Source organism: Orycteropus afer, unplaced genomic scaffold, assembly GCF_000298275.1.
Source record: "Orycteropus afer afer isolate SDZICR_OR568_19922 unplaced genomic scaffold, OryAfe1.0 scaffold00059, whole genome shotgun sequence".
In the NCBI taxonomy this organism is placed as follows: domain Eukaryota; kingdom Metazoa; phylum Chordata; class Mammalia; order Tubulidentata; family Orycteropodidae; genus Orycteropus; species Orycteropus afer.
Window position 1 is genome coordinate 8,870,626 of NW_006921646.1, and position 9,922 is coordinate 8,880,547.

Sequence of the window (9,922 nt, forward strand, 5' to 3'; positions counted from 1 at the left end):
AAATCCTAATAAAAAAAAAAAAAAAAGAAGGCTGGGCAATCGACTTCCAAAGTGATACCACCTCAGAAGCCCAAGGAGGGGTCACTATGAGTTGGGGCCACCTTGAGGGCATATAACAACAACAACGACGTGGGCAATATGCTGAATGATGCAGGAAACATCAGAAGAGGATGAATGGAATACACAGAATCATTATACCAAAAAGAATTGGTAGATGATCATCCATTTCAGGAGGTTAATATGATCAAGAACCAATGGTATTGAAGAAAGAAGTCAAAGCTGCACTAAAGGAATTGGCAAAGAACAAGTCTCTGGGAATTGATAGAACACCCATTGAGATGTTTCAACAAACAGATGCCACACTGGAGGCATTCACTCAGCTATGTCAAGAGATTTGGAAGATATCTACCTGGCCAACTGACTGGAAGAGACCCATATTTGTATCAATTCCAAAGAAAGGTGATCCCACAGAATGTGGAAATTACCTAACAATATCATTGACATCACATGCAAGTAAAATCTTACTGAAGGTAATTCAAAAACATTTTCAGCAGTATATTGACAGAGAACTTCCCGAAATGCAAGCTAGATTCAGAAGAGGACATGGAATGAGGGATATCATGGAATGAGCTGATGTCATTGCTTTGATCTTGGCTCAAAGCAAAGAATACCAGAAAGATGTTTATTTGTGTTTTATTGACTGTGCAAAGGCATTCGATTGTGTGAATCATAAAAAATTGTGGATAACATTGAGAAGAAAGGGAATTCCAGAATACTTCATTGTACTCATGAGGAAACTGTTACATAGACCAGGACGCTGTTGTTTGAACAGAACAAGGAGATACTGCATGGTTTAAAATCAGGAAGGGAATGCGTCAGGGTTGTATCCTTTCACTATACTTATTCAATCTGTATGCTGAGCAAATAATCTGAGAAGCTGGACTATGGCATCAGGATTGGAGGAAAGCTCATTAACAACCTGAGATACGCTGATGACACAACTTTGCTTGCTGAAAGTGAGGATGACTTGGAGCATTTACTGAAGAAGATTAAAGACTATAGTCTGCAGTATGGATTACACCTCAATATAAAGAAAACAAAAATCCTTACAACTGGACCAATAAGCAACATCATGTAAATGGAGAAAAGATTGAAGTTGTCAAAGGCTTCATATTAACTTGATTCTACAATTACCACCAGTGGGAGCAGCAGTCAGGACATCAAAAGACACATTGCATTGGGCAAATCTGTTGCAAAAGACCTCTTTCAAGTGCTGAAGAGCAAAGATACCTCCTTGAAGACTAAGATGTGGCTAACCAAAGCCATGGTATTTTCAATTTCCTCACATGCATGTGAGAGCTGGACAATGAATAAGGAAGACCGAAGAAGAATTGATGCTTTTGAGTTGTAATGTTGGCAAAGAATGTGAAAAGTACCATGAACTGCTAAAAGAACCAATGAATTAGTCCTGGAAGAAATGCAACCAGAATGCTCCTTGGAAGTGAGAATGACCAGATTTCGTTTCACCTACTTTGGTCATGTTATCAGAAGGAACCATTCTCTGGAGAAGATGTCATGCTTGGTAAAGTGAAGGGTCAATGAAAGAGGAGAAGGCCCTAAACAAGATGGATTGTCACAGTGGCTGCAGCTATGGGCTCAGGTATAGTAGGGATTGTGAGGCTGGCAAAGGACTGGGCAGTGTTTCGTTCTGTTGTACATAAGTTCACTATGAATTGGAGACAACTCAATGGGACATAACAACAACATGGCAATTTTATATTTAACTTATTGAGGAACCATTGAACTGTTTTTCACAGTGACTGCACCATTTTATATTCCAATCACAGTGGATGGGGGTTCCAATTTCTCCATATCCTCACCAATAATCATTTTTTGTTTTTTTCTGAATTTTAATGGGTGTGAAGTGTCATCTCACTGGTGTTTTGATTTGCATTTGCCTAATGACTAATGAGGGAGTTCTGGTAGCATAGTGCCTAAGGCACTTGACTGCTAATCAGAAGGCTTGTGGTTCAAACCCACCAGCCACTCCTCAGAAGGAAGGTTGGGCAATCTACTTCCGTAATGATACTGCCTCAGAAACCCAAGGAAGGGTCACTATGAGTCCACTCAGACTCCACAGCACATGACAACAACAATTACTAATGATGTTGAACATCTTTTCACATGCTAATTGTCCATTTGTATATCTTTTTTTGGAAAGGAAACAAACTTCTGATGAATGAAACAACTTGGATGAGTCTCAAGGCATTAGGCTGAGTAAAAACAAAATAACACAGTCTCAAAAGATTACCTGTTGTACATTTCCATTTATATTACTTGAAAATGGTAATAGGGATATGTGGCAGGCTGAATAATGCCCTCCTCCCAAAAGGTATCTATGTCCAAATCCCTGAAACCTATGAATGTTGTATGACAAAAAAAGGATTTTGCAGATGTGATTTAACTAAGGATCTTGATATGGGGAGATGATCTTGGATTATCTAGATGGATCCTAAGTATAAACACAAGAATCATTGTAAGACAGGGCAGAGGCAGATTTTACAGAGGAGAAGGCAATGTGAAGAGGGAAAGAGGAAGCAGAAATATTTAAAGATGCTATCTTTGAAGACTGGAAGAAATCGGGTCACAAGCAAAGGATTGTTGGAAGAGGCAAGGGACAGATATTCTCCTAGAGCCTCAGGAGGGACTGTGATCCTTGATTTCATCCTTGTAATACTGGTTTCAGATTTCTGACTTCCAGAACTATGAAGGAAGAAATGCCTGCCGTCTTACGCTGCCAAGTTCCTGGTAATTTGTTATAACAGCCACAGGAAACTAAAACAGGACAGAAAACAGACCAGTGCCTGCTAGGGGTTGGCATCCTTTAGGGTGTTGAAATTGTTCTCTATCTTGTTTATGATGGTTATTATAAGAATTTATGCATGAAGATACACAAAGCTGATTACCAAAAGAGTGAATACTGCTGTATTTAAATTTTAAAAAATAAACCAATTAATAAAATTTTAAAATTAAAAAAAAATTACTGGGGCCTTTCAAAAGGAGAAATGGCCCCAGCCTCTCCTGACCTCTGAGAGGCCCTGGAACAAGGTTGAGGGGAAGCCAGGCCTCCAGCTCAGGTAGCTGGGAGGACTCTGAGAACATTACAGGAAGTGGAGTAGGGAACTGCTCTGTGTGTGTGTGTGTGTGTGTGTGTAGAGGAGAGGAACCTCAAGCTCGTGCTAGACACATTGAACTTGAAGAGACCTTGGGCTATCCAAGTGGAAATGTGCAGCAGACAATTGGCAATGGCAACTCAAAGAGAGGTGGGGGACAGTGTGAGAGAGGTGGGAGGTGCAGTGGTTATTAGCATGGACGTTCAAATAAGACAAAGCTGGGTGTGTATTCCAGCTGTGTGACATTGGCAGTTTCCTCTTCTCTGAGATGAGATCGTGTTCACCTTACCTCGTGTGAGGATTCAGTGAGAGAATGCAAGTAAAGCACCTAATGCTGTGCCTGGCATATGATAAGATCAGGAGATGAAGGCTGTGAGGTTTATAGAGAGCAATCTGGACCAGACACATGGAATCACAAGGGGACTGATAACCTGATTTGGGATCATTGCAGCGATGCAAGGATGGACGTCACAGTAGTGAATGAGGCCAGCTGAAGGGACTGGAGAACAGGGGTTGGAGGCAGAACCTGTGATGAAGGGCTTTCCTGGGAGCAGAAGCAGCACCAGGTGGCTAAAAGAGGATAAAATGGTTATAAAGAGGGGCTACACGATAGTTTCAACTGATACAAAGAGGTCTCCATCTCCTCCCTTATGTACTTCAAGGCTGCTGGGACAATAAACACAATGGTTTCTGTGCATCACATGTTCAGCAGCCATGAGGGCTCTAATGTCTATTCACAGTTCCTGCCATGCTATCAGGATGAAGCTTAATGGGGAAGACTGGAGGGACAAGGGCTGCAGCTCCTGGAGGGGAATTTCTGGAGTCTGAGGAGCTTTGCAGACAAGATGAGTTTCTTAAAAGCAAAGAATGAGTCATCAGGGGAGCCTGTCTCTGGAGTATAATGCTGTGAGTTCCTCCTTCCCACTTGTCTTCTCATATTTGTGTCCTGTGCATTGCCCAGCACTACTTTCTTCTGGCTGGTGCCTTCCCACCCCAGCCCCCTGTGCTTGAGCCCTCTTAGCAGTGACTCTACATTATGACCTGCTGAACCTGACCAGGGCTTCATGCAAAGTGTGTTTAATAATCCCTCACAACAACTCCTGAGGCCAGCAGGACGGTATCTTTGTTTCTTTATAAATCAAGACACTGAGGCTACCTGACTTATCCAGGACACACAGTGTGTTGGAGGCAGCAGTATGCAAACCATGGTCTCTTGACTCCCTGCCTGGAGCTGGGCACATGACATTACATGGCTTTGGCTCCTGGTAGTTGCTGCTTGGGGAATGCTTGGGCTGAAGGAAACGGTGAAACCAGAAGCAGAGATCTCCTGACTTCCCCAGTCCTGACCCTAGCCAGAAAACATCTGGCTTTTGGGAGGTCTTCATCCCTCCCACAGTCGTAGAGCATCCCTGCATGGGACATGAAGCTTCAGCATTGCTGTTGATGCGACCACAAGGGGGCAGTGGTGTCCCATGTGATGGACAAGATGGGCCTGGCAGGATGGCCTTGAGGCCTGCAGAAGTGGAGGAGAGGGTTCTGTTTCCCAGGAAAACTCTCAGAGTTCTCAGCTACCAGGACACTTTCAGACCCCTTCGCCTCCACAGAAGGGCTCTTCAGATTTCAGAGTACGTGAATTTGGCTCCTATTGTCTTTTCTGGTTTTCCTGAGGTGGAGGCTAGACTTGATGCTGGAGAAACCTCCTCCACCACACCCACCTACATTAAATACCCCCTCGTTCCAGCCTACCTGGGGGACCGAGTTATGATAAAATCCACCCTGATCCCTCCTTCCACTGGCCCTGGGCACAGTGGACCAAGTGGGTCTGCTTCATCCTCTTCTGCCTCCTCCTTCTCTCTGCTTCCTTGGGACCCTAGAATTCTTGGAGAACAAGCCCTGCAGGGGTTCTCAAGCGAACTCTACAAAATCTAATGGATTCCTAGAGGGGACCGAGGAAACCTGTAGAGATGAGATGGGATGAGGAGGGAGTGGACTGGATGCCAGCTCCTTCTCTCCCCTCCCCCTTTAGAGACCGTTTAGTATCAGCTGTTTTGGATTTTGATCTGCTGCTACTTAAGATTTTCCTCAGAGAAAGGGCTCCACTGTTTGGAGGCAAAAAAGTCTTTGTGAGCCACTGAACTAATTCCATCCTTCTCATTCCACAGATGTGAGAACTGGGATTCAGAGAGGAGCAGGAACTGGTCTGAGCACACACCAAGTGGAGCAGAGCCAACCCTGAACCCAGGTGCACCCTGCACAGCACCTGGGGGCACATGGTATGTGTGACTGGTGGGTGGGGTGGAGAGCAGAGGAAACTGTCAGAAGCAAGATGTTGTTAGTTGCCATCTGGTTGATTGTGACTCTTAGTGACAGGACATGTGCAGAGTAGAACTGCTCCATGAGGTTTTCAAAGCTATGACTTTTCAGAAGCAGATCACCAGATCTTTCTTCTGAGGTGCCTCTGGATACTTTGAACCACCAACCTTTCAGCCAGTAGTCAAGCATTCAACCATTTGCACCACCTGGGAAACCCAGAAACATGATAGAAGAATCCAGAGGGTCCCAAAAGTCCAGAAGTCCATGAAATCATACCAGTTGGAAACCAGTTACTCATTCAACAAATACTGAGTGCCTACTATATGCCAAGGAGCTCTGGTAGCATAGTACCTAAGGCACTTGACTGCTAACCAGAAGGCTGGTGGTTCAAACCCACCAGCCACTCCTTGGAAGGAAGGTTGGGCAATCTACTTCTGTAGTGATACTGCCTTGGCAACCCAAGGAGGGGTCGCTATGAGTCAGGGCCGACTCGACAGCACATAACAACAATAACTATATGCCAGGCATCTAGACACATGGGATATAACAGTGGACAAAACAGAGATCCCAGCCTTCAAGATGCTTACATTCCAGTGAAGGATCTGTTTGTTCTGTGACAAAATGAAATGGCAAGATAGATAATAAACCCACCCCTATCTCATTCAGTTTTATGGTTGTGACTACCCTATCCTTTCCCATTTTCTTCCTACTCCTGGTCCCTCTTGTTCAAAGCTTTCCTGGCTCCTAGACCCCTCCCCCTGCTTCCTCCTCCACGGAAGCATCATAACAGACAAAAAGGTGCCTGCTCTTCTGGATCTAGTGAGGGCCAAGGAGTAAGCAGTGAGGGAGCTGTTATTTAAATGAATGGCCAAGCAGTAAGGGAGGAAACCAGAGGTCCTGCTTGTGCCAAGTCCTGGGCAGGCTGCCCTTCAGCCCATTTCCCTGAGCCTATGAATCAAGTTTACTGGCGCCAAGCTGAAGAAATAAGGAAGGGTAGGAGGCAGCTGGTAGGGGCTGGGCAGTCACACAGGGCGTCCCAGGTCTACAAGACCACCTGAATCATAACAAGAAACCCCAAACTGGAACTCCCAAAACTTCAGGGGAGAATTGGAATGTTATTCCTTGTTTTTTTTTTTAATTTTTATTGTGATTTGGGTGAAAGTGTACAGAGCAAATTCACTTTCCACACAGCAGCTCACATATACTTTGTCTCATGTCATTGACTGCAATTTCCCACAATGCAACAGCTCCCCTCCCACTTCTTCCCCATAGTTACCTCTTCCCTGTGTCCTTCCCTCCCATGCACTCCTGCCCCTGAGCTGTCTTCCTGTGCATACACAGCCCGTCTATTCTCCCATGATTGATCTTTCCTCCTTGGGAGTTTTTACAGAAGCTCCTGAAATCTTAGGGAAACTGTTTAGACTCATCACACACTCATAGCATATGCATAGACAGAGTACATACTTTTGGTTCGAAAAAAGCCCATTGCCTTCCAGTAGATTCCAACTCATAGTGACCCTAGAGGACAAAGTAGAACTGTCTCCTAGAGTTTCCAAGGCTGTAATCTTTACAAAATCAGATTGCTGTATCTTACTCCCACAGAGCAACCGAGTGGTGGGTTCCAAGTGCTGAGCTTTTGGTTAGCATTCAAGCACTTTAACCTTTGTGCCACCAGGGCTCCTTGTTTTGTGGCTTGAAACTATTCTTCATTCCTAGGTAGATAAGCTTCTCAGGGAGCCCCAGTCTGAGGAGGGAGACACAGTCCTGCCCTCAGGGAGCCACACACAGTCTGAGAGGGTGAAAGTTTCTGACCTCAGATGATTTCTGATAGATAGTATATTCCTCTTTCTCCTTGTGTCACTATTTTGCTACTCTCTCCTGTTCTGTCTGCATCTCTCTCTCTCTCATGCATGTGCACGTGCACACACACACACACACACAGATATTAAGGGAAAAGTCTGAAAAACACTCACAACCAAGTCTCAATAAATGCCAAAGAACACAGTCCAAATTCCAAGGACTATGGAGACTCAGACACAGCGGTGAGTCAGAAAGACCTTGAGGTTAAGCTGCCAGAGGTGAGGCTCCAGGCCTTGCATGAACTTAAGCACTTTGAATTCCTCTGCACTCTCAGAGGCTGTGGCGGTAACAGCTGTCACCAGCTGACAGTCCTCATCTCCATGATGAGGGTGGGGTAAGAGCCCTGACCTATGGAACTGATTTCTCCCAGACCTATAACTCCCTGTTATGTGGTCTGGACACTAGGGAAGCAAGATTTGGAAGAACTAGAACCATGTACAATGACTGAAGACACTGGAGGAACAGGATGGGATGAGTGAGGTAGGGCTGACCACCCAGCTGCCCAGAGCCCCATAGGAGGCCAGGCTTAGGAGCAGAGAAGTCCCTCCCCTTTCTCCCAGCTCCCTGTCTTGAATCCCAGAGCCCAAGAGAAGAAAGCAGGACTTGACATATATCAAGGATGTGGCTCATTGCCCTTGTTTGGTCCTTTGTGCTAGGGAGGGTCAAGGAGGTATGTAGGAAGGGACCTGAATGGGGCTCAGTTCCAATAAAATATGGAAAACTTCCTCCTTGCATGACCCTAGCCATTTCTTTCCCAAGAAAAGAGACACTCTAGTTCATTCATATGAGAGCAGTGATTGTGCAGTATAGAATGCTCACCTTCCATGTGGGAGACCAGGGTTCAATTCCAGCCAATGCACCTCATACACAACCACTACCCATCTGTCAGTGGAGGCTTGTGTGTTGCTATCATGCTAAACCTGTTTCATCAGAACTTCCAGAGTAAGACAGACTAGGAAGAAAGTCCTGGTGATCTACTTTCAAAAATCAGCCAGTAAAAATGAATCACAATGGTCTGATCTGTAACCAGTCATGGGGATGGTACGAAGACTGGGCAGCATTTGTTCCTTTGTGTGTAGGGTTGGTTTGAGTTGGGCCAACTACACAACAGCTAACAACAACACAAATTCATTTATAAACATTGTTGAGACCAGGGGCTATGGCCTGGGGAAAAGGGAGAAGTCTTGAGTGATTTAGGAATGGAAAGAAGCTATGAAGTCAACTTTTTGAGACTCTAAACATAGAACCTTCCTTGTAGTCCACTCAGGAGGTCAGGGGATGGAGAATTTGACATCTATAGCCACAGACACTCAAAATGACAAGATCACCCATCACCCAAAGATAGGGTCACATTTTGAGTGACAGGGAACTCAATCTCTTTTGAAGTAGCCCGTTACTTCTGTTGGATGGTTCTGACTTAGACTGGGAGGCTGCAGGGTCCCCTCCCAGCAGGTCCTGGTAAAGAAAAGACTGGGTCACTGGAGCTTGAGTTACATTTTACATGGAACCCTAGGGCCTTCCTGACCGGGTCTGGGGAGGAATATTTCTCTGACAAGATATTGCTCTGAAATGGCCCACTATGCTCCTGGGTGGCACCAGGGTGGGGTAGTGTGCTGAGGCTCTGGGTTCTGAGCTTTGGTTTGATGAAGGCACATGTAGCTTGACCACTGCCTTGTCCCATAGATGAGGTGGGGTAGAGGGCTGGCACACAGGCCTGGCATGGCACCTCCTGCCTTGGCATTTACCACACACAGATGATGGTTCAGCCAGACTTCCTGTCTGAACAGGACCGATCCTGAGCCCTGGAGGGCAGGGGGAGGAGTATATGCCCTAGGGCTACTGTGACTGTCTGCAGGACAAAAAAGATGTTTATTCAGTGAGGACAAAAGGGGAGGCTCAGGGATGAAGCTGCTGGTGCGCAGGCCATCTCTTCCTGCTTCTCCTCCCCATACACACACTTCACTTAATCCAAAGCTCAGAGCATTAGAGTGAGAGGCCCAGGTATACCCAGGTATATACACACACATGTGTGCAGGCACGTACACACACACACCATGCAGCCAGAGGACCCATGTGGACAAACCTGTGTTCATTTTTCTGATATAACCTTACTAGACACACACACTTAACCTTTGTGTTTAAAGGCAATTAACTCTGGCAAAATATAGAATTAAAGGGGTGCCTTTGGACCAAGGGTGTCACAGCAGCCACCAATGCCAAGGTGGAGACTTGGCCCAGAGAGGGAAGGAGGTAGTTGCTGGTGGGAAGGGGCAGGGCATTCAGGGTGCAGTTGCCAGGTTTGTGGTGGCATCTCTGGGATGGACAGACTGGGCCTTGATCTTGGATGCTGTCCTGGGAGGCTGATAGGACAAAGGACCAACCTCCCTGGGCTAAGGAGCCAGGCTCTGAAGCCCTAGCCAGAGGCAGACAGAACACACAAGTGGACAGATGGATTCAAACCTCAGATGGACAGATGGACTCATAGAGGAGAATCTGAGGGTCTCTAGGGTCTTGCTATTCATAGCATGGTTTGTGGATCAGTAGCAGCAACTTGACATGGGAGCTTGTTAGAAATG